Genomic DNA, 22,570 nt, shown 5'->3' on the forward strand with positions numbered 1-22,570 from the left:
TTACTCTCTAATTTACCTTTTGGTCAGAATTCCAACCTCATCCCTCCAGTTTCCTTAGCTGGGAGCGGGTTTACAAAAACAAAAACAAAAACAAAACAAAAAACAAAAAAAAAAAAAAAAAAACCACCACCAACAACAAAAAAATCTTACCTTGATTGTGTGGCATTCCTTCAGTAAATGTCCCACTTGGGACTAGAGTGAGGATTTTAATCCTGGATTTATGGCCAAACCAGGCTTAGGAGGGGTCTAGGTGGCCTCAGGCTTTTGAACAAACAAAAATAATTTCGTAATCTGAAGAGAGGGGAAAAAAAAAAACCAAAAAAAAACAACCAAGAATTGAGCAGTGATGGGAAGATATTTGAGCAGTGACTACGCTGTTTTCAGGGTTTGTTTTGTGAAGCCTTTATTTAGACAGCAGATATCAAAATGCTTCAAAGAAATCCCCAGCAATGGGAGCAGAAATTGGCTTTGTGATGGCTGATGTTCTCCACTCTGAGAAGGTAAAATATCACCCAGCAAAACAAACAAGACAAGCATTTCATGAAACAGAGCAGAGAGGTTTCCCCTAATGCAGGAATCAGGGATTAAATTTCCTGCCTGGCAATACACAGGAGGTCAGGAAAGATGTTTATAATGGCATTTTCTTCCTTAAAAATCTGTGAAAACAACGGATTGGTGTGTCAGGTTCAGGCTGTGCTCTGCTCTGTTTCTTTCCAGTTTGACCTCTTAATTCCATCCATCTCAGCACCGAGTTAATATCTTCCTAAATCCACTGGAGTTCTCCTTCAAGTGTGCTGAAATCAGGGAGAATTGTGGCTTCAGGTACAAGCTGGATCTAAGGCTTTCATTAAAAAAAAAAATAAATACACAGGTTTGGTTTTTTAGAATATATATATGTATATATTCAAATATATAATAATATTTAGGCAAGTACTTCAGTTTGAGTTGCCTAATTCCCAGTAAATAAGATGGTTTACCTTACTAATAACCTTTTTTTTGGTCTTGTAATACTGACAGTAAGCATAACCAATAATCAAAATCCAATTAATTTCCAAAACACAGCAAACTAATTAATGCACACAGGACTTAATGCCATGAATAAACCCCAATATTAGAGGAGATGGATTCAAAATTTAGTAGGACAAGATGCATCACCCATCGGGATGTCTCTTTATTTTGGGTTTTTTTAGTTTTGTTCAGTCCCCAAAGCAAAATTTCATTGGTATTTTTGGAGAAGGGAAAGGTTTTGCCACCTCCATGTCCCAATAAAAGATATTTCACTTCAAGCAAAAGGTCTCTGAGCTGCTTTGCTTTAACTGAGCCCCACACCTGGACCAGGAGGACACCCTTGTACAAACAGTCAATCCAAAGAAAACCCCACTGGAAAGATGAAAATGCTGGAAGACAAAACACTGAAAGGATTTACAGTGGGATGGGAACTGTCAGAAAACATTGCTGACACTCACAAGTCCTACATTCGAAACACAAAACTAAATATTGCCCTACTTACATTTTAAAATATTTATCTCAATTATTATTTGCAGGGAAAAAAAAAAAAAAAATAAAAAAATGAAAGCCCAGCTAAGCACCACGAGCAGCAGTGGATCTAAAAATCATTAAAACCTAACCATTAGTGAGTTGTAAGCAGATTAACATTAATTGTGGATCCTCTTTGTGAATCCCTAATCACCTTGCAGCTTTTTTCCTAATAGTGGGAAACACGTTAGGATGTGTGAGGCTTTCTAATAATCCACATTATTTATTGATGCTCCATTTATGTTCCTAAATACACTGAGACTTTGCAAGCAATCCAGAATATTTGCAGAGCCTGATCAACTGACACAAGCCCTGGTTCAGGGAAGTGCTCGAGCATTTCGTTATCATTAATGCTGGAAGAGACCTGCAAGATCATCAAGTCCAACCTTTGACTGGATGTCCCCATTCCCACTAAATCATATCCCAGAGAGCTACAATGCATATTTTGAAGAGTTCCAGGGGTTGGTGATTCCAGCACTGCTCCAAGCAGCTTCTTCCAGTGCTTAACCACTCCTCCAGGGAAGAGATTTTTCCTAAAATCCAACTTGAACCTTCCCAGCCCAACTTGAGGCCATTTGTTTTGCCGCATTTTCAAAAGGGACTATAATGCATTAAAAATAAACAAACAAAAAAATCAAAACCCACAAATCCCATATTATGTATCCAGGTATGTGATATGCATTCAGAATTCTGCATTTTGTACTCTGTTAAAAAAAAAGTAAAAATAGCCACCTTGGCAGAATTTAGAAGAGTAAAGAAATAAAAAAATAAAGAAATAAAGATAGATGTGAATATTATTCAATTACCCTGATAAGATCCTGGGCAGTTCTATTATTGCACTTACAAAATTAGAAGCCCAAAAAATGTTTATTTAGCATAAATTCTGTGCTGTAGGTGCTGATGGAGGTGAAATGTTATTGACAGAAAATAGCCTTAAATTAGTGAGTGAGGATTTGGGAAGTTTTTGTGGTCAGCACTCGAAGGGTTTGACCCAACCACAGAGGAATTGTTACATTTTGAGAGGGTGATGAAGGCCCAGATTTAAAGGTCAGGTTCCATTTCCTGTTCAGTGAGAGGTTTCCCTGTAAGGCCCAGAACTTTGTGGCTGGACACCCAATGCCTCATAAAATCAAAAGCTTCTCTGTCCTCTTCATCTCTAGAAATGAGGAATGGACTAAAAGTGGAACCTGCTGATAAGGGTTAATCAGAATAATTTGTATGTTATGAATAACCCAAACTCTCTGGTAATGACGATCATTGCTAGAAATGTGACTTCCACCAGGCTAAAACTCCCAAATTTTGACAAAAAAGGCGCAAGACTTGCAAGACAACAGCTGCTGGTTCACAATTTGCTATTTTAGAAGCAGACTCAAATCTTGGTAAAAGCATTCCCTGCGTCTCTCTGCTAGGATTCATTAATCTGGGGGGGAAATATCGTGCCTTGTAATATTGTCATAAATCACACATTTTACTCTCCCAGACGTGCTCAGCAACAGCACTGAGACGGAAGCAGAGCTTGCTAATTATGTGCCACAACAAAGATTATAACGAATGCTCTCATTAACTATTCCTTTATGTTTGATGAACTAATAAATAATTTCTTCCTCAGCCATTATAAAATCATTTGGCACAAAGACCCTTGATGCGCTCACAAGTCCCTCCAGGTAAGCTTTTATTCTGTATTTTTAATCATCTCTGGGTCGTGATGGACTTTTCTCGACTCAGACACGTTTGCTCCTTTTTCCATGGCCAGGGATATTCTGCACCAAGAGCTCCAGCTGGATTATTTGGATTTTGTTGGGAATCTTGGGGCACTCCCACTGCCCTTTCTCCATGGAAAGGGTGGTCAGGCATTGGAAGGGGCTGCCCAGGAGTTTGGAGTCCCCATGCCTGGAGGTGTCCAAGGAAGGATTGGACACTCAGTGCTCTGGGCTGGTGCACAAGGTGGGGATGGGTCACAGGTTGCGCTCGATGGTCTTGGAGAGCTTCTCCACCCTCAGTGTTTTGGGGATTCTCGCTCTCTGCTGCTCCTTGAGGGGAGGTTGGAGCCAGGAGGGGCTGGTCTCTTCTCACAGGAGAGACAACAGAACGAGCCACAGAACAAGAGGAAATGGCTTCACGTTGCACCAGGGAAGGGTTTCTTTGAGTTTCAAAAAATGTCTTCACTGAAAGAGCTGTCCAGCCCTGGCACAGCTGCCCAGGGCAGTGGTGGAGGCCCCATCACTGGGGGGATTTAAAGCTGTGTGGATGTGGCACTTGGCGACATGGGTTAGTGCTGGCCTCGGGGATCTTATGGGTCTTTTCCGACCTAAACCATCCTGTGGTTCCACCTCCCTGCAGCAGCCCCTTCCCTCGGCTCCCTCTCATTCCAGAGATCCATGCTGGCAGGAGCCATGGAGAAGAGCCCCCAGATCCCACCCCAGCTGTCCCCTGAGCCACTCCCTCCCTGTCACAAAGCCGGGAGCCGCCGTCACCCCAAGGCCACGCAAAGCCGAGAGCCACCGCTGCTGCTCGCAGGGATATTACCCACACCTCAGAGAAAGATGGGGAAGTTTCCTTCCCATTCCGCTTCCTTTTCATCTCAGACAGGAGAAAACGTGACAAATCCCCTGCAGGAGAACAACGGGATCTGCTCCATTCAGATGTTTCTTCTCCCTGCAAGAACAAAGACAGCGCAGCCCAAGCACCGAGGCCGGCGTGAAATCAATTCCTGCCGCCGTGCATGTACAAGGGAAATTTGAAATACAAATGGGAATGTTCTCCAGCTATTATAAACACTGGATTTTTTTTTCTACAAGCAGTGTTGGCTTATCTGTATTATTGCCACAAAGCTTTTTTGGAGTTATGCGTGTAACAGCAGCCACAGCTTGTTCCTTAAAAAAATCCAAAAAAACGGTGATGCAGCACCGTTAGAGCAGCTTAAACAGCAAAATTACAAATGAATCCTCTAAGAGCCACTTCTCATGTGTGTTACAGGAGTCGTTGGAGCCTGAGCATGTCTCAGAGCTGAGGGCTGGGCAAGCAAAGCGGAAAATCCATGATGATAGGAGTGATGATTGTATTTGTTTGCACTTGGGTAGCGGGTGAGATTCCCTGTCATGCTCCAGGAGGCAGGAATGAAAAGCTCTGCCTAACCTGTGGATATTTAAATAGGCTTCATCCCCAGAGCTTGCACAATGGATGAAACACCTTAGCAGCAGCTCCTTTGCTGTTCACAGGCAGCAGGCACGGCAATCCTGCTTTGGCAAGCACTTCAGTAGAGTTTTGAATGCCTCAGACAGGTCATGCCAGTCTAGATCTGTGATCCAGAGCAGAAACCAGCCAAAAAATGATAATTAAGGGAGCTCTGACTCAGAACACACCCACCCTAGAGAAGCTTATCCAATATAATTGGATTAAGTACTCACCGCTTGTGTTTCTAGGAGTTCCACCCGTAGCTCGCAGTGCTTTCTCAGGAGGGTTTTTGGGTTTAATGATGTGATGTTCATTAAATCAGTCACCATCTGAGCAATGCTCCCACCAGTGTCAGTACAGAGCCAAACAAATGGTGTCATTTAGCCTGAGAGGAGGAGGAAAAATGGGGAGATTGAGGCAGATTCATCATTTTAGCCATAATAAATAACAGAAAAGTCTGAGTTGGAAGGAAGCCTCAAGGACCATAGAGCCCAACTCCTGGCCCTGACAGAGGAAACAAAAGAAAATGTTATATGGGAAATGGCTAAGTCCCCCTTGTTAAATCAAAGGGGGACACAGCCATGGACTGCAAATGGGACAGGCATAAAATACAGAAATACAGCTTTTACCAGCTGTCAATCAACCCAAATATGGTGTATTTGCATAAGGATGAAAATGCATTTGTATTCTGTACCAGAATTTTGTTCAATAAAAGTTAAATTTTCACTTTGGGCTTGATACAAATCCTGATGAAGTCACTGACGATGAGTCCATTGGCCTGCCTGAACTTTGGATGAGCTGGTCAGTAATGATGAGGAGGAGGATGATGATCACGGTGACGTCATCATTGGATTGATGGCAGTCACTCCATTGACCTGACTGGATTTTGGGATTTTTGACCAACAGCTGCAGCAACTCTTTCCCTGGCAAACAACCCCAGGAGTTTTCCTGACATTTTCTGAAGAACTAATCCTCTTTGGGAGTTTGAGCCCCAGAATTAAACACCCTTGAGTAGCTGCAACTCCCAAATGCAAAGCAGTCCCCGCATGGAATTGCTGGGTCTGGACTTTGCTCCTTGCCTTCCAGTAATTTAACGGTGCCCACTCTCCCCTTGGGCTCTTGACCATTACTGACATTTTTTATCACAGTTTCCTTCCTTGTGTGGAGTTTGCAAAGGTCACAAATCCCACTGCCCAGCTTTTCATTATGCAAAAGCCAGATTGAAACTTCTAACCACGAACCAAATGTTAAATCTGAAAAGGGTGTGAAATGTCCTGAAATAACTCAGAAATACAGACACCACACTATCAGAGGGTGGGAATGCAGACATGAGGGAATGATGCTGGAGAACAGACCTAGTGATGTTATTTTAACAGTGTCCCAAAGAAAAATACGTTTGTTACAGCCAAGAAAAAATACCAGATTACAGCTGAATTCACCCACACCTAGAAGCAAAGCCGCACATTAATTAAAGTCTTACAGACTGTGTTTCTCCTTAATTGCACACACAAGAATACCAAAGGAGGCCGATAAAAGCAAAACATTCCTCACCTTTTCACTCCAGCTTCCCCAGCCGTGGGAGCCGTTTGACTCCTCTCAAAGCAGAATTTCAGTCTTGACCATTCCAAATAACTCCATTTCCTAGGACTCTTTGCAGCCTTGTCCAGCTTTTTGCCTCACATCCTGTGGTGATTTACTGAAATAAACTGGAATTTATACACTTGAATATCACGGGCTTTCACAGGCAAACTTCAAGATCCATTAGTGGCCATCTCAGAGCCTGGAGATTTCCTTTTTTTTTTTTTCTTTTTTTTTTTTTTTTAAGCTGGTTTATAGTCCTCAGCCTGGCTGGATATTTCTCCTTCTCACCGAGGAGAGCCGGGGACGGAAAGTGAAAAGAGATGTACTCGTGAAGATTAAAATCTCCTTTACAAATTGAGTGTATTAAGCATCTGTGCTACTTGGCAGCCTGGTGCATCAATTCCAACATAAAATAGTGCTAACAGCTCTACAAGCTTTTTATCTCTCCCAGCTCCCTGCGCTCTGGGTGAATCACATGGGCAAGAATTGGAACTGGCCTTGCAGACAGGGAGTTAAGCAGCTCTTAAATCAGACAAGCACGATGCCCAGGCAAGGCAATTTACCTTTTTTTTTTTTTTTTTTTTTTTTTTTTTTTTTTTTTTTTTTTTTTTTTTTTTTTTTAATGCCATTCGAAGCAACAGGACCACTTTTGCTCCTCGAGGTGTGCCCCTCTGAATCTGGACATCATGGATCTGATCGTGGCTCCTGTCCCAGCACTGCACTCCTGCGGGTATTTATTTGCTCTGCTTTCGGGTTTGTGCCGCTCTGGCTCACTCCCACCTCCTGGGGCGGAGCTGTGATCCCGCAGAGCCTCTGGCATTTAGCGCAGGTGAAGGGGAGGAACTGGCAGAGCAAATGAACTCTGCCCCAGGACAATTCTTATTGTGTTAAAACAGATGAGAGGTTGGATTTTCACGCTTTATTAGCGACCACTGTTTTTCAGCTACAGCACCACAAATTTGCCCATTTTTTTGAAGTTCAAACAAAGCTCAAACCTAATAAATGATCTTAGAGTGATGCACGTACTGAATATGCTGCAGTCGTATGTTTTTTTAATATATCCTACAAAATAATTAAAAATTAAAGTGCTGCTATTCCATTTTCTACAGCTTAAATGAGTCACTTCAAAGGTGCCTCTAAATAAGAGAACTGTGTTCAGAAAGTCAAAGGTCCAGCCTGATTGGTGATGAACTGAAAAAAAAAGGATAAACAAAATTCATTTTAAAAGAAAGCAAATTTTTCTTTTTTTTAAAAAAAAGCTTTTTCAATAGAGAAGCAATTTTGCCTCCCACTTTCCTGCTTTAAATTTGTTCTTTAAAATGATAATAATTTAAATAAACCCACAATTCTGATAAATGTGTGCACTCATTGTTTCGGAGCAAACTTGCTGCTGCAAAAAGAACATTCCCAGCTGCTCCCAGGTGGATTCAGTGGCTAGATTTGGGAAGCCATCAGGAGGAGGGCAGGGCCACCCAAAGTGGACAATTTGAGTCACCAAGCCTCCAACATTTCTCATGGCAGAAGAGAGAGGAAAAGCCAGGAAAAGCCAGGAAAAGCCAGGAAAAGCCAGGAAAAGTGGAGTTTTCAGAAGGAATTTCATGCAGCAATGAGCTTGACTTTGTTTTAATATCACACTGTTTGTTCCTCATGAGATCAGGCTTTTAAATGCCTTTAATGATACAAATGAATGCTGGTGAGAATCACTGAGGCTCCACTGAAGCCAATTACAGTCGTGGAGCCTGTTTAAAAGGAAAATCTCTTTTTCTTCTTTAAAATGAAAAGGCCCTGAATGAATAGGACCCACCAAGGATGTTACTGGGGAAGTTACAGCAGCACCTTGGCTCTGAATTATTAATAAACAACATGCAGTGGAATTATCCACCCAAACGAGTCATGTGTACATTAAGAAATATTCCCTGCAACAAGGTTTAGATAGAAGGCACTGTGATTAAATGGAGTTTAATTAACAGGTACAATTACCTAATCAAAAGGAAGTTATTCCTTTATTCCATTATTAGTCAGTACCTGCTGTAGAACAACTCTATTGTAAACATCCACTGGATGCTGAGGAGCCACAGAGCCAAATTCTTTACTGAAACACTGGTGATTACTGAATTTACCTTCACAGAGTGAGCATGGTAGTTACAAATTTCAGTTTTAAATGCTTTCATTCCGCTGAAAAATAAGAGTCAGATACAGTACGTGACATTGGAATAGAGGTGTTGGCGTTCTACCACAGAGTATTGGAAAAATCCAGATCCTTAAAAGTGGTCCAGGTAAATAAAAGATATGAACTTACATTATTTGAATCGTAGAATTCCAGGATGGTTTGGGTTGGAAGGGATCTTAAAAATCATCCAATTTCACCCCATGCCATGGCAGGGACACGATCCACCATCACAGGCTGCTCCAAGCCCTGTCCAACCTGGCCCTGGGCAGGGATACAGGGGCAGCCACAGCTTCTCTGGGAATTGTATTCCAGTGCCTCGCCACCCTCACAGTGAGGAATTCCTTCCCAAATATCCCATTTAAACGTGCTCCCTTTCAATTCAAATCCATTTCCTCTTGTCCACTCACTCCAGGCCATTGTGGTGTCCCATGATCACAACCAACTGGAAAAGAGAAGGTGAATGAATCAGGAAAGTTCAATAATGTTTAATAACAAACCAAATACTTTTCACAGAAGAATTATTAACCGCAACACATTTCTGTAGATCAATAAACTGCTGCCACTCACTGAAGAATTTAATTTTGTATTGGAACCTTCATGTCTTCTACAAATGAAAGCAGCAAGGCAACTTTCCAGTGTTTCAGAGCTGCACCACAACAAACTCCTCAGGATCAAATTCCAGGATCACAGTCAAAGAGATGACATTTTTCCAGACCATGGAAATGGCTCCTGCTGGTTTGCCTTTTTTTAATCAATGCTGCTGCTTTCCGAGGTGAGGCTGTGGAATGCAGCTGGCCCTGGAGACAGAACTCTCCCTGCCCTGGGCAGTGAGCTGGTGTTTTGCTGTTTCTTTTGGAGGGAGGAGGAGGTCCCACATCCCCCCCATGTGAACCTGAATAAAACCAAGGAATGCAGCTCCTGTTATAAAGAACATCACCTCAGGAAAGAGTTGTTCTACCTCTACGTTACTGTAAGAAAATGAACAAGTTCAGTGGGGGTTTCTCACCAAAATCAACTCTCCACAAATCCCTAGGAGGTCGGTACTACCTGAGAGATTGGCTCCAACATTCCCTGCCCAAGGATCTGCTCCCATGGCCAAATTACCTCCAAAACCGATTTAAAATCTGGGGTTGCCTGAGTTCTGCACCACAGTTAAGCTGCTATTTCTCTCGTTCTATCAGTCTCCCCAAATATTCGGTGACCCTCAGTTATTTTACTGTCTCCTGTTTCTTACAAGATTCTGCTTCCAATTTCTTTTGTTCTCTGCCTCACCATTAGGTCTCTTCAGCAACTTATAGCCCTAAAGTGCACTATATATTTATTATATAGAAATGACCTTCCCTTTTAGTGGGTACTCCCTGTTCCATTTACACATCTGCTTCCAGCTGCCTTAGGATCCTGAATTTTCCTCTTTTTATTGCTTGGGTGCCTCTACGGAGACTCCTGTGTGTCTCTATCACCCTTAAGAAAATAATAATCTGTTTTATAACCTTGCTTCAGCAAAGCTTTATTTATTAGAGCACAATGAACCACTCACAATTCCACAGGGAAAAGAAGTTTACCTGGTATCACAGCACAAAGCGTCTCCCTTTATTCTGATGCAAGTAAAAATCAGAGTAAATAAAACAAACTTAATTTAGGTGGCACAGCAGGAGATTAAAAGGAAAAGAGGTGCAGTGTGGACCATTTCCAAATCAAACTGGCAAACAGGTTGAAGTCACGATCGCATCAATGCAATCAGACTTAGAGAACTTCCAAATTAAGGTTTTATTCAAAGTAAAGATTTTATTCCTGCAGCATCAATGGCAGGGAATGATCCCTCAGTGTTCCTACAGGAGATGGGCCGGTATGTTTTCCCTGTGGTTGCAGGTGGAAACACAACAGCAAAGCATCTGAATAACTTCCTTTTTAGCATCACTAAAAGCATGTTTGATAATACATCTGAGTATCCACCCAAACACTCTGCAGTCCAACCTCTAATCACTGGGATTTCCAATTTAAAAAATGCAATCAAATGAAAAAAAAAAAGGACCCAAAGGACCCAAGGAACTGAATTTAAATGAGGAGACAGAAACATATCTTCCAATTCCTTTTACCATAGAATAGAGGAGCTCCATACACTCTCTCTCTTTTTTTTTTTTTTAACATCCCTCCTCCCTAAATTCCAGATTTGTGGGATTAAACATGTGACAGCCTTTGCTTGGAGTTTACATCACTGGGAAAGATTTTCCAAGGCTGTGGAGAAAATGGGGATTAGTCCTGCCTTGCTCTACTTTTGTTCCAGACACATTTGGAGCACGCAGGGGAGGAGGAAGCGCTCTAAGGCAGCGCCAGGAAGGCTTAGCCCCATTTCACACCACTTAATCACAGATTACAAATAGCAGGGGACAAGAAATCAACTCTTTCCCCATTCCTAAACATTCTGGAGTTTGTTTCTGAGCGTGTTTCTCTCTGAGGAGGAAACAGCTAATTTAACATGCTTATTAAGACAAAGGGATGAGCTCTATCCTGTTTTTAATTGGGCTATATCAAACCTAGATGGAAGGGATGTGTTTGTAGGGTTTTTTACTGCAGAGCAGTTAATTTAATTTACCATTTCCATTCTGCTCGTTATTAAATCCGCTACAATTTAATACCTAAATTAATTAATACCTAAACAACCGTGAAAAAAAAAAAAAAAAAAAAAAAGAAAAAAGAAAGTAAAAAGGCCATGAAGTTCAAGAACAAGTAGCAGGGATGTGCACTCCACTAGTGGTGGAATTCTTGCAGCATTAGCTGTTTTTCCATGGCAAAGGTTCACAAACATGTTTGCACTGTGTGCTGCACCTTCCAATGCAGAGCTCTCAGGAAAGAGGAATTTAAATCTTCACAGCCACTCATAAAATCATGGAGTGGTGTAGATTGGAAGGGACTTTAAAGCTCATCCGGCTGCCATGGCAGGGACACCTTCCACTGTCCCAGGCTGCTCCGAGCCCCAGTGTCCAGCCTGGCTTTGGACGCTGCCAGGGATCCAGGGGCAGCCACAGCTGCTCTGGGAAACATCTCCAACCATCTCCCAGCACCTCTCAGGAAGGTGTAAAACTTCCCAGCACCTGCTGAAAAATCACCTTTTTGCCTCCTGTTAATTCCGCATATCCAGGTGTGTAAAAGTTGAGGGGCACGTCAAGGAAAATAAACCCTGATTTTTTTTCCTGCCGATGGAATTATGTTTGGACACAGGCAAGGAAACGTAGTTCTTTGAATTCTGAAGCTCTTGGCACACAGTAAAATGTAGAACGTTGGAGAGAAGGAACTGGAACAATTCCTCATAAAGAGAGAGGTTCAGAGCTGTGTTACAGGTCAAGGTAAAATTGCTGCCTCACAAAAGCTCCATTCACCAGGAGCAGAGCGTGAGAAATTGCTGCTCTGAGATGAATGCCTTCCCCCCATCAGATGATTAATAAAAAAAGATAATGGCTCCCTCAAAAAGGCAATGGTTTGATATTATTATTTTTGCCTGTGTCACGCTGGAGCCTGTGGGCAAAGAAAAAAATCCTTACCAAGGCAGAACACTAAATTCTTCCCCTGAATAAAAGTTCAAATACCATTAACTAACCCATTGTACAGATGAAAAAGGCCCAATTGAGACTAAGAATAAATACCTGGAATTCCCTCTCCTGCTATTCATTTTGGAGACAAGAAAAACCATTGCACTTGAGGCAAAGCGATGAGTTGCAGTCACTGTTTTGTACAGTTTAAATGCTTGAAGTACTTTATGGCTTTTACGATGCCACAACACAAAATTTGCAAATATGCAGAAGGTCTTTAGCATTGGGAAGAGATTTTAAATGCTAATATTTAAGCTGAGTTTAGAAGTCCTAGGAACAAGTGCAACATCTTGTGAATGGGAATAGATAAATTATAGCAGAATAAATACAGATTTTTATAATTAATAACTTCCTAATTTGCTTTAGAGAATGTTAATGTTAAATAGTCAATCATTTTGCTTTTTTGGAGGGATGTACACCTGTTTGGATTAGCTTGCCTGATTTATTTTTAGCCCATAATGGATTTATTTGCATTACCTATAAATAAAATAACACAGCCACATCTGTAGCAGATATATTGTCACCAAGTTACGAAGTGACAGTGGCACTTCCAAAAATGTCCCCACCTCCTGCAAGCTTTACTGGCATGCCACAGCCAAAGGTTAAAAATACCATTAAATAATGATTCCAGAATTAGCACAGAAGTCAGAACTCATCATTTTGGCATGACAAAACCATAATTCATGGTAAAATTACTCTGGTGAGCAGGACGTGAGGGCCCTTTGGTCCAGGTTATTTTTTCTATCCCCAAAGGTTACTCTGTGGTCCCCTCTTGTGTCTTTGTCTCATTATTTTGGGCAGAGCAAAGTTGAGATTTTGGATTAAAGCCAAGCTGCCCAATTTTGTGGCACTCCCCCTGGCCCCTGATGCGTCAGGATCTGAGCTTTTCTGTTTTCCATGCATTTGTACCCCTGCAGTTCTTTAGTGTGTGACTCCAAACTCCACACACGGCGTCAGCTGCTGCTTCCCCGTTTTGGTCAGACACAACAATTCCTCTGCAGGCCTGGGGATCAAGGACACCTCACTGCCTCAGGCCCCAGAGATGGAAACAAAAGTGAGCTGGGGGAGCAAACTTGGGGTGAATGACTTCATTAGCTGAAGCTGTAATTGGGAGATGAACCCCAATGTGCAAATGGAGCAAACTGATCCAAGTGTGAAACCGTGACCCGGGGTCCATTTTGGGTGCAGCCCCTGGGGGGCTTTGTCTGCCCCAAATGGACCTGGAGGCCCTTCAATAAACAGAACTGCTTTTTATTACCTTAACTCTGTCTGGCCTCTGTTTTTAGGTAGCCCCAAAAGGCAGGGACACCCAGCTGTCCTGTGCCTGTTTTCCTGGCAGGAATACCCCAGGAGTTTGGATTCCCTGGGATTGTATCGCTGGCAGCCATCGCGGCTCCAGCGCTCGCAACACTCACGCCTTCCCTTCCCGTTGTTTGCTACAATCCCAGCCAAGAGCTCGCACAATAAAAATCCATCAGAGTAACTTTTCCAGCAGCCATTCCTGATGCCGGCTACGCCAGCAGTGCTCCAACTTGTGCTTTGATGGTTTTTTCCGTCTTATCTCATAGATACAGATATAGTTATAGATATAGATATTTTTTTTCCCCCAGGACCTATCAAAACTCCCTTTGCAGCCAGAGGAAATTTTCCTATAAACTCCAAAGTAAATTTTAAAAAGTCTTAAAGTAACAATTAGACTGAACCTAAATCAGCTGGCAGTTTATCGGTTGTATATGAAGTGACCTTTCCATATTTTTTGAATGCAAAGAAGTTGCTCTGTCTAGAACTTTGTTGTGGCTCTGAAAATCTGCACAACACATCTACAAGTGTGGGCTTTTAAAATTTTCTGTCTTATCAAAAAGAAGATGAAGGTGGCATTTGTAACACAATTAGCACTCCACTTGTTTCAAGCTGTTAATGCTCAGCTTATTTTTAAGTTCTTTTTATTCTCACCTCACCTGCGGCTACGTAAATAAAATACAGACAATTTCCACAACACAGACACTGAAATGCGAGCTCTGCATTCAGCAGGATTGGAGATAATTAAAAGCAACGAGGGACAAGTCAGCTCTCAGCACTTTCAAGTTCAGGATCAGTTTGGGAAGGGATGCTCTTCCAACTCGAGGTTTGCTGTTGATTTTAAAACACTGAACCATCAAACTCCAATTTAACTCCAACAACAAAATAATGAGTGGGGAGGCGGGTGGGACAGGGAGCTCTGAGATGGAACTCAAAGCAAGCAGTGACTTTGGAGATGGGATAAAATGGAACTGAGACCAAGGCTGTGCCATGGTTCACAAAACAAAATCATGGGCAGCTTTTTTGTTGGAGTAAAAAAGGGAAGAAAGAACCTTTTTCCCTCCCAATTAAATTATTGCCAGAAAATATTTTCTTGCTGACAAAATATGTCCCCCCAAAGAAAAGAAAAGCCCTGTGCCAGTAACAAATGAGAATTTGTATGGAATTTCTGATACATTACAAATTCTCTTAACCTGGAGGAAGAAGGATTTCTAATAGACAATCAGCATATTCATAAAGGAACTGTGTACTCCTAAAATAACACTAGACATCAACAAATCTCAGAGCAAGAATGCTGTGTGTTAAAATAAAAAGTCTGTTTTGGAGAACTGATATTAATTGGGGGTGTTTCTTTTTTGTCCTTTTAATTACGGGGTGGACTTTGGACACACAAGAGATTGAATATTTGCCTAAACCTTATAGCTCCCCAGTAATTTTGAGGACGTTTATATTGCCCTGTGTTGGAGGGCTTTGAATGAATGCCTCCATTACAGGACTGGTGAAGAGGATGGACGTCAACACCGACAAAATCAGCACCCCGAGGGTGCAAACCATTAACAGGGAAAACGAGAACCAATTCGTCTGTGAGATACATTCGTCCCGTGCCCAGCAAAATGGAAATCTGGGACTGAATTAAAGATGAGGTCTGGAGAGTCAGAGAGTCCTGCTGGATTCTGGAGCATTAACTCCTGCTATAAATGCAGCTGTCATGCCTGACAGCCATTTAACCAGGCAGAAATTCCCAAATAAATTGGTGCCCGTGCTGGGAGCTGCTCCCCCTCTCCCACAGCCCAGGGCTGACCTTTGCAGAGCACCACAAATTACCGGGAATATTCAGCAGTCAGTTTTACAATGCTGTTACTGACACACCATCCCCAATAAAGATTTATGTCCTACACACCAGAAGCTGAATAAAGTTTACCTGGGAAAAGCTGAAGTGCCTCGAGGGGCGCAGCTCTGGAGCGATCAATAACATCCCACCTCCTGATGTTCCACTCATTAGAAGAATAATATAGATGATAATTATAAAAGAGGAATTTCTTTTGTACTCCTGTGCTCATTTTAATTAGAGGCCGTAACCCTCTTCCTGCTGCATTCACACCTTGTGTTTTTCTGTCACCAGTATTAATTATTTCATTATAAAAGGAGCAGCCCAAGCTTTGAGGTAGAGACCCAAAGGGAGACTGTGGGGCAGGATGCACAAATCATCAAAAGCCGAATAAACTCAACTGTTAAAACTGTGGTGTCCAGCGTGCACCACTTGTCAGACCTGAAAGGGTGCTTTAAAACTGATTCATACTTGAAAAAATGCTGCCTAATTAATCAGGAACACATCTAGCTAAGGCTGGGAGTAAAGTCAGAGTAATTGTGGTTGCTGTTAGAAAAGAGTGCATTGTTTTCTGGAGTTTACTCAGTCATTAGGGGTCAGCCCTCTGATCACCACGTGAAAAAGGTGAAGCAGGAAAAGAGAAATGAAGGAAGCAAAATACGGAAGCAGGATGGATGTGGGGTTTGCCTTTGTTAGCCTGACTGGGAACGAGCCCTGAGGCTGGAGAATCAGAGAGGGGAGAAATGAGGAGGCACTTTGGACTCCAGGCAGGATGAACCAACAATCCTGGCCCTAAACCATCATTTTCATCCATACATTTCCCTTTCATCCATGCATTTCCCTTCAGGCTCACAGAGAACCCCAGAAGGATTTCCTTCCCACAGCTTTGCTGTCTGCACACTGAAACACTTGCACCAATACCCTGCTTTGTCATTTAATGATAAAGATTATCCCTGTAGTGCATTATCCTGAAATAGGACACTTGGAGGGAGGAAATTTTCCTGTTAGGATTGGGATTATTTTGTTTTTTTCCTAGTGTTTATATGTTCAACTGAGAGCAGGCAACAAAGCAAAGTCACTTAGGATGCATCCAACACTACTCAGTAGAAATATGTAGGAACAAATCCTTTAAGTGTGACTACACAAATCCTACATTTTATCCTTAATTATCTGACTGGCACATGACCCAAACATGAAACTTCACAGCATTGGTGCACAGAAAGTTCATAGAAAAGTCATTTTCCTGTCTTTATCTGTTATTTATAAGCAACTTCCAGCATTGGGAGCCACAGTGTGGGCAGTGTTTCACAGATCAGCCACCCAGATGATTTAATGCACTCAAAAGTGCAAACAAACAAGCAGAATCCTGGTTTTGCAGATTTAAGTCTTTCAGTAATGCCTGTGGCTTGCTGAAAATCCTTTTTTATTGAAAATTGAATATGTCAGCTCAGCCATCACTTTAATTTGTTTTAAAAGATTTATTAGGGTTTGATGGTTTTCCTCTTGCTTGATTTTCATGTGTTTTCCTGATGAAATTAAAATCATTGGAGCTTCCACTAGAGAAGAACTTCATCAATGTGTCAGGAGGAGCACGACTTTAATAAAACACTTCGGGAAAGTTTCCTGAGGAAATGTTTTTTAAACTTTTGAGGAGGCACAAGGAACTCATTGGGCTGCAGAAAGGGAAAGCACAGCACTAACAGGCACAGAGCTGAGCTTTATATTCAGTATTTAAATATTTATATATATATAAATACAGGATATTTCTATATTAAAAGATATGTAATATTCTGTATTTATATATATCTATAATATATTATTATATTATATCACACCTTGTGATAAGGGAAAGATGGAAAAGGCTGCAAAATTGTTTTCTCTGTTATTGGATCAATGTGCAATTGATTAATTTGGAGGCAAGGACTGAGATTTCTCTTATGTCTTATTGATGTGGTAGCTGCAATATTTCAAATAAACAGTCTAGACTTCCAATTCACATTAAAAAAAAAAAAGGGGGGGCGTATTTTTTAACCATCTCACGCATGATACTGCGTATTTTTACTTCCATTTCTGGCTAGATAGGAAAATTGGCAACTTGTCCCGTTCTGAGCTTCTCTGGTGGACAAAAGGATGATTCCTCTTCTCCAGCACAGCCAAATCCAAATGTGCAGGCTGGGATTTTGCCAGATGACAATGAACTCCCAGCTTGTGTTTAACAGAGCTCCCAGACTGATTGTGAAATGATTTCTGAAAGGCAAAGGGATGCTGTTGGGACTGACCTAAATAGGGAAGTGTCAGTGTTGATAAATTCTTCAGCAGAAGTGTAACAGGTGAGGGCTCACATTTCGGTAACGATGTGCATTCCCAGCCACGATAAATAATTGGGAACTGCTTTTTCTGTTTGTGCTCCGCTCGCAGCAATTGCTGGAACAGCAGTTAAGGTGTGAACATATTTTATATTAATTTAGCTCACCGTCCCACGCTCCTGCATCCTGCCAAAGCTGTGGTTTCTCTACTCCCTTGATCTTCAGTCCTAAGGATGCAACAGCAGCTCTGACATCGATCAAAGTTTCTGGATTCCCATCTAAGCCAGATAAAATCCAAGAAGCAAAGTCTAGCCAGGACCTGGGAGATGGAGACATTCTTGAATTTTGGGGTGAAATAGATTATGGGAAGCTCGGTGTTATCTCACACATTCTGCATTTTTCTAGGTCCCTTGTCCTGTCCACTGGCTCAGCAGCCTGCGATGGAATCAACCCGGAATACAAAAGGCCATCATTTTAAAAAAGGGCAGAAATAAAACACTTTTTATGCTTTTCTTTTCCTGCTAAGGAATAGTTTCCCCACGAAGTGCTTTTCCCTTTTTCTGGACACAAAGGCAGATGTTCATCCCTGCCTCTAAAACATAGAAACACCATTTACAAGAGCTTCTAGTGCCAGGACAAGAGGGATTGGCTTCAAACACACCGAGGGCAGGGATGGGTGGGATACTGGGAAGGAATTCTTGGCTGGGAGGGTGGGCAGGCCCTGGAATAGAATTTCCAGAGCAGCTGTGGCTGCCCCTGGATCCCTGGAAGTGTGCAAGGCCAGGTTGGACTGGGCTTGGAGCAGCCTGGGACCATGGAAGGTGTCCCTGGCCATGGCTGGGGGATCAACAAGATGATCCTTAATGTCCCTTCCAAACCATTCCATCATTCTGAGATCCCCATTTGTGGAACCCCTGGGACTGCAGCAGTTTATCCCTAATGCTCTCAGCCTGCCTAATTCTCTCTCACTCAGCAATGTATCCCCAGAGCTTTTTAAGAAAAAAAATAAACTTTTATGAATGTAAATCCTGCACCAATGTTCCAAGGGGGGGGGGGGGATTTAATGTTAATCATTATTAATACGATCTCCTCATTATGCTAAATTAAGTCTTATTCCAGCTAATCTACACGAGGGTTAAATTAAAGCAGCTTGAGTAGCTGCTGCAGCCTCACCTCATCAGGTCTCTATCCCACCTTTCCCACCTCTCCAGGGGAAATTTCCCATGAAAGCAGAGATTAACCCCCCCCCGGGCAGCCTCCTTCTTGATCACAGGGACAGTGACACTAAGAGGACTAAAGATTATTCTAGAGTAGCACAGCTTGTTGTTCTCCCGTCAAAAAGCCACTCCCAGGGCACTCCGAGCACTCAAAAGTCGTTATTTGTTGGAATTCTGGAATAAATAACTTCCACAGGAACTCCTGAGCCTCCCTGGCAGAGTTCTGCCCCTGTTTTAAGCCGCCAAGTGCTCGCTGGCATTTTGTGCGATTACGCACCCACTTATGAGCTCCGTAAAATCCAGCCACTTGACTTTCTGCTTCAAGCACTGTTGATGCTGTGACTGCCACAGGAATCCCAGAGCTGGGATTTGTAATCTCATTTTGGAGCTGGAATCTCAGAGCCAGAATGCAAAATATCCTCTGTTAGACCTCACTTCTACTCCTCTCCCTAAATGCGTTTATTGTGATATTTTTAAGAGACCATCTCTGTAGCAGAATTTCCATGATGTTTTTTCCTGGATATAAATATTTTTTTCTGCCGATCTTCCTCAGATGTGTCAATACACACTCATAATTCTTACCTTCATGATGCTGCTTTTTCATGAACATTAATTTGATTATAGCACGCTAATAAACAGCATTATTAGCTGCACAGTTCCTCACGTTATTCTGATAAATTGAGCTCTAGCTCATTAGTACAATAATTTCTAAAAATCAATATTTGGATTGTTTACAGACAAGGAGCTCAGGATTGACTTAGTTGCCTCAATAACTAATTTATCACCAAGTATTTCTAATAAACTACACTCCCAGCTTTCCTGAAGTACATCATCCATGCTTCCATTTAAATGTATGCAAAACAGTGATCCAAATATCCAGGCACACAAATCTCAGCCTCCTCAGAAATGAGCTGGACACTTGTGCTGTCACCTGTAAATCTCAGCAGGAGAGCTCACAGAACATCTCTGTGAGTGTTAGCACTGGAATTCAAAACATTTGGGAGTTATTTGACTTTCACTGAGAAGGGTGAGTCCAAAAAGTGACAAAGAACAGCCCCTGAATCAGCTTTGTGCTTGATGCAATCCAGATTTTGGTGTAAAAGTCCATCCCACCAAGCTCTTGGAAAGTTGCGTCTCCCAGAAGAGGTTCACTCTGAGCTACTTCTGTAGAAATGAGTCAGAATTTGCACCAAAATCCTACAGATCCTACAGGCAGGCTGCTGCTTTCACCACACATGAGGTGAAACACAGAATTCCCAGAACACAACTGAGGGGATAGAGCCCCCTCTGAGTTATGCAAATGCATCTGCTGTCTCCCCTTTGAAACTTTCCATTTCCCATTTGAAACTTTCCATTTCCCATTTGAAATATTACCAAACTTGGAAGAAGAACTCCTGCAATAGAAAACACCACCAGGCTGGATGTTCTGACCTTCCTGGGGGAAATGAACCGGGCCTGAGTCACAGAGAGGAGCTGGGATTGTCCAGCCTGGACAGGAGAAGCTTTGGGGTGACCCAACTGTGGCCTCCAGCACCTGGAGGGAGCCGCTGGAGAGATGGAGAGAGACAATTTACAGGGGATGGAGGGACAGGACGCAGGGAATGGCTCCCCCCTGCCACAGGGCAGGGATGGATGGGATTTTGGGATGGAATTCCTGGCTGGCAGGGTGGGGAGCCCTGGAACAGGGTGCCCAGAGAAGCTGTGGCTGCCCCTGGATCCCTGGAAGTGTGCAAGGCCAGGCTGGACAGGGATTGGAGCAGCCTGGGGCAGTGGACGTTGTCCCTGCCCATGGCAGGGGGTGGCACTGGGTGATTTTTAATGTCCCTTCCAACCCAGACCAGGGTGAGAAATCCAGAGTCACTGCTACCTCCAGACCTGAGCGAACACATTCCTTTTTGTTTGGTGCATAAAACAAATTCCTCACCTTAAAAAAAAAAAAAAAAAAAAAAAAAAATTCAAACTGAAATAAAGCCTAGAATCAAACTGAAATAGACCTGAAAAGGAGGAAAGGAATTCACACTTACATTGTAAAAGGTTTCCATGAAGTCACTAACCATGGTTCAGTCCCCACTTCTTGACATGGAACTTTTTCCCTCAGCCAGCAACAGGAGCAGGGAACGCCACTAGAAATAAATGGAAGTTTTTATTGTAGATTAACTAAACTGCATGCGGACAAATCAAAAGGAATCAGCAATTAAAAAAAGAAGAGTCCCTTTGGTCAGCAGACGTGAGGAGCTGAAGAAAAGCTGCTGGGGCACGGTGGTGGAGACTGGGGGAAGGTTTCACCAGAAAAACCATTCCCATCCCAACTCTCACTTTGCCTGGGGTCTGGGCACGAGGATTAAAGCAGAATGGCAGTGCTCCAGATAAACCTCCTGGGAAAATTAGGAGCTCCTTCCACCAATATTTGATTTTTTTTTTGTCTCTCACATTTTAGCTTGGATTGGGTTCTGTTAATTTTGCTACACACACTCGCAGCCCCTGGTTTGGGCAACATGTGCCACGTCTACAGATGCCAAAAACCTGGAGAAAATCCTTTTCAATCCTCAAATGACAAAAACCAGTGGTGCAGGACAGCACTGAACATCAGCAGTTGGGTTTTGGCTCCGGCTTCTCGAGCAAGATCCAAAATGCAAACAGGAATTTGGCACAAAGCTCTGAAACTCAGGCACCGCCCTCACGAAAGCGCCAAGAGGCACAAAGATGACTTTGACGACCAACAAAGAACTCTTTTTTTTAATTTTTTTTTTTTTCAAGATTCCCCCCAAAATTAAAGCTATTTTTTAGGGCAGAGCGTCAGCTGTAAACGTGAAATCCATGGCATGAGGGGTGGTTTGCTCAGCGTTGAGATTGCCCAAGAACAGCACAGAATGACCCTCCCGGCGGCGGCAAAGCCGGTGTCAGCTTGAATTACAAGTTACATAAATCCGAGTTACACGAGTTATAACCCCTAAGAACTGCTCCAACCCGTGCACTGAATGATTTGGCCAAGTTTCTCTTTCTGTTTGCAAATCAGACTGGTTCATTTGATGCTATTTTTTTTGCCCACTCTGCCATTTTCCTGCTTTTCCCCTTCTCTGTTCCCAGGAAGAAGCACTGACCAATGCCTATCTGCCTATCTGCCTATCCCGCTTTTCCTCCCAGATCTGGTGGAAATTCTCCATGAATATGCCCTGTCTGGAGAAAACAGGATGAGGCTGAAAGAAAATATCTGGAATAAGAACACCAGGAGGGCTAATTGGGTCAAATAACTAATCTAACCCTCCTTATGCAACCATTTTTCTTCTAAAATCCAATCCCATTTTCTGGGGAAAGAAAAAACCCTCATTAAACTACTCCTTAAATCTGTGTTCAATGTATATTTAACTACAAGAGGGCAGGAGTTTTAGCAGAGCATCTCCACATAAGTTGGCCTAAATACCTCTAATGTCGGCATTTTACTCAGTAATTATCATAATTTACACTACGGAGCTTATTCTCTTTCCAGAAATCAATCCCTCTGCTCTGTTATGTTCCTGAGGGAGAAAAAAAAAAAAAAAAAAAAGAAAATAAAAAAGGAAAAAGATAAAATCTATTTCCAAAGACTTTTATGGAGTGAAATCATTTGGTTAGTGGATGGATGTAGCTGCCCTGCTGTGAGGTCAAACCTAGGAGGCAGATAATGTCCTGATGGCTTTACAGCTCCTTTCTTTAAGCACTCTTTTCTCCACTGCCCTTATTTCACCATGAAAAGAGCATTTAATTTAGCTACTCCCAACCCCGGCCTCCAGGCATGCAGGTTTGCTTTCAATAGAAAAATTATGTGTACTGTTTAAAACGCGCAAAATAGGAAAATACGGAAAGGTAACGTGTTTTAAAATCTACACACGGAG

General features: G+C 42.4%; 1 long non-coding RNA gene across 4 annotated transcripts in view; it reads right to left on the bottom strand.

Annotated features, from left to right (window-relative positions):
- Positions 1-461: 461 nt before the first annotated feature.
- Positions 462-22,570, bottom strand: part of LOC120757213 (uncharacterized) — a 96,866-nt gene continuing 74,757 nt past the window's right edge. For 2 of the 4 annotated variants that reach the window (XR_009208182.1, XR_009208185.1), the window contains 6 exons: positions 20,723-20,821; positions 17,649-17,800; positions 8,591-8,903; positions 6,262-6,406; positions 4,944-5,095; positions 2,992-4,191 (listed from right to left, as the gene is read on the bottom strand). This is a non-coding gene — a long non-coding RNA (uncharacterized LOC120757213). Of the gene's footprint in view, positions 842-2,991; positions 4,192-4,943; positions 5,096-6,261; positions 6,407-8,590; positions 8,904-17,648; positions 17,801-20,722; positions 20,822-22,570 lie in introns of those variants that run through there. The other 2 variants (XR_009208184.1, XR_009208183.1) reach the window with 2 other exon arrangements.

This window comes from Hirundo rustica, chromosome 10 (genome assembly GCF_015227805.2).
Source record: "Hirundo rustica isolate bHirRus1 chromosome 10, bHirRus1.pri.v3, whole genome shotgun sequence".
In the NCBI taxonomy this organism is placed as follows: domain Eukaryota; kingdom Metazoa; phylum Chordata; class Aves; order Passeriformes; family Hirundinidae; genus Hirundo; species Hirundo rustica.